Here is a 3137-nt window from a genome sequence, read left to right as displayed (position 1 = left end):
CCTTTGAACTCTTACACAAATATGCTATTTATCTATGTGTTACATATTAGCTAACAACTCACCTTTTACAAAAACATTTTTTACAGAAACAATATTAAAAGAATGGAGGGGTGGGTTATACGGGCACTGTTCTCAGTGATAGAGTTGCAGCTGTGACCAAAACTGAGAAGGGTCTCTCTGCCTTCTTGGAGCTCATATTACTCCAGCCAAGCCCATAACGCTCCAAGCTCTTGCACACTCCCAGGCCTCGGCAAAGGCTGTTCCCGCTTCTATTCTTTAGTGCCTTCTCCACCTGGGGGACTCAGCCTCTAACACCCACCTTTCCCTGATCTGCCCATGGGTTGGGTACCACAGAGGATCATCACACAGGTGACCACCATCCAGCTCCACATATATACCTGCCTCCCCTACCAGGCTCTGAGGGTCTTGAGGGAAAGGGCTGTACCCCAGGGCCTGATTCTAGATGCACCGGCCACAAGGCTCCATTCCCTAACCCCAACTCAGGGCTGAGCAGGAGAGGCGTGGGGGGTGGGCGTGGGTGTCCAGGACGCCTCTGAAGAATTCAAGGTCATTCTGGAACCTCTGCCTGGGATCATCCTACTCCTGGCATCCCAGGGGAAAGCCGCATAGGAGCGACGGCACAGAGAGCTTCCAGCATAGGCAGGTGGAGGACTGAGGGGAGACCGGACGGAGAAGACAGGGGGTGCACAGGGCTATGAGCACTGGGTCAGGACATCAGATCTGCACATGGAAGGGGATGTTGACGGGTTTCAACGGCAGGAAGTGGCCTTCCCACAAGAGAGATAGGTTGGCAAGCATGGACCTACTCGAGGTAAACCTTAGTGGCCCTTGAGATTTATGAAGTGAGGGAGACAAAGTAGTTTCCCATTCCCTCTGGCTTGCTCAGGAAAGCTGAGCTTTGATTTTTCAGTCTTGCTCCCTTTTGCACCCCCACTTCTCCCCTGGTTGGGGGTATGTGCAGAGGATGCACAAGACAGAGTGCAGAAGGCTGGGCCTGTGTCCTGGCCCTAGCCTGGCCCCCAAGAGCCAATGTTGGTGCCATACTGTGTGGATCTCCATGCCCCCAACTGCAGCCTAATGGCCTGGCACCCACTCTGCCCCAGGTTCACTGGGCTGCTTGTGTGTCATGGGAAAGCCAGAGGGAGGGAGGTTTGTGCTTGGCCATTTCGCCGGCTCATTCCCATGGATTTACAAGGACTCATTTCATGCCTTCCTGCACACGGCTTCCTGCCCAGCCGCCAGCCTGGCCCTTCCTGGTGCCTCCGGTACAAAGGAGTGTGTTCTGTCCCTCAAGTTTCCTGCTGTAGGCTCAAGGGGAACCAAGAGCATCCCTGCAGGAAAGAGGAGGCCTGTTGAGGTCCAGAGAAGGCAAAGACCTCACAGAAGGTCACTCAGCAATCCAGGTGGGCCAGGGCTTGAGCCCACACTTTCTTTACCAACCATTCCTAAACCCACTCCTTCTGTCCTTTCCCTTTAGAGCAGTGGTTCTCAACCTTGGCTGCACATTAGAATCACCTGGGAATCTTTTTAAAATCTGACTTCTGGGCCTCATCCTCCGGAAATTCTGTTTCTTCGTTATGGGGTGGGGCCACAGCATTAGTAACAAAGAAACAGAATTTCCGGAGGATGGGGCCAGAAATCAGGATTTTAACAAGATTCCCAGGTGATTCTAATGTGCAGCCAAGGCTGAGAACCACTGCTCTAGAGGGACTCGCTTGGGGGTGGGGAGAGCCCAGGAAGCCCCTGTGCTGCTGTTGCGTGGCTATGAGCTGGGAAAACAGATGGGGCCGATATAGAGACTCCGAACTCCGTCCAAGACAAAGTAAATTAGTCTTATAACCCAGAACAGTGTGTCAGAAGGGGCCCCCAGAAGCCCTGGTCCTGCCCTTACCTCTTACATAAGAGAACGAGGCTTAGGAAAGGCAAGGTCTGCCTGGGATCATGAAAGGTGATGGCAGCCCAGAGTCTCTGCCCCCAGCTCAGTGCTCATCCTGGTCCCTCAAACTCCTGGACTCCTGGCTCCAGCACCTGCTGCCATCTTGGGTGTGGGAGAGGAAAGAACCAGGCAGAATCTTCAGTGTGGGGCTGGCCCAGATCACAGGGCAGTGCGGTAGGTGGGGGCGATTCCAGCCCTGTGGGGTCTGCCAGAGCCGCCCAGAAGCTGGGCTCAGACTCAGAGAGAGCTGTCTCAAGTTCCATACCCCCCTCCAACAGTTACTGCTCAGGAAAACCTCCCAGCAAACCCCAAAAGGCACGGGCCCCTGCCACAAGGGGTAGGTGAGAAGGGAACGAAGAGGAGGAGAGATAAAAATGGAGGGAGGCCCCTGGAGGACATCCAGGTTTCTCTCCAAATCCCCCACTAACCCTACCCTTCATCCCTGGGCCCACCCACTCATACCCCTGGACAGCCCCACCTCTCACCCAGCTTCAGGGGCCATTTTTCACACAGCCTTCTGGGTTCTAAAACCTATTTGCTTTACCTTTGAGAGAATTCAAGAGCGTCTATGTTTCAAATCCCACCCCAGCCCTGTCACTGCTTTGGGGTTGAAAGGTCAAGCTCCAGGCTAGCTCACAAACCCACTATCCCTTCTGTCCCCTCTGCATGCAAACCAACACCTCCCCGCCTGGTGGGCTGAGCCTGGAGTACCTCACTCCACTTAGACACACCCTACAGCTGCCCTCTAGCTTCCTTCTATCATCACAGGTTTATCCCATGGGCTCTTACTTAACCAGCTTACTCCTAGAATGGGAACCTAGAAGGCAGGGAGGCCTGAGGCTGTTTTTAGCATGGCCAGGCCTCCCTGGCAAGTATGGGAGATGGAGGTTGGGAAGGGGAAAAGGTGAGGAGAGGAGGTGGACTGCAGGAGTTGTCTGGGCTCCAGGGTCAATGGCTTGGCAGGCAGTGCACTGCTCAGGAGCGTTGGGTTCAGATCCTGCTCCTGCCTCTCACTAGCTAGGAGCCCTGCTGAGGGTGTCCTCCCTCCAAGGCTCTACGGAGAGGGCTAGTGGGGGGTGGGTGATGCTCACACAGGCAGGAGATGGAGTTACAAACAAGAGCCCTCACCCTCACCCCTCCCCCCCCCCCAATTGCTTTGAAGGGAAGGAGCAGGCACAGG

Source organism: Myotis daubentonii, chromosome 1 (assembly GCF_963259705.1).
Source record: "Myotis daubentonii chromosome 1, mMyoDau2.1, whole genome shotgun sequence".
Lineage (NCBI taxonomy): Eukaryota > Metazoa > Chordata > Mammalia > Chiroptera > Vespertilionidae > Myotis > Myotis daubentonii.
The sequence above is the reverse complement of the archived record's forward strand: the minus strand, read 5'-3'. Positions refer to the sequence as shown.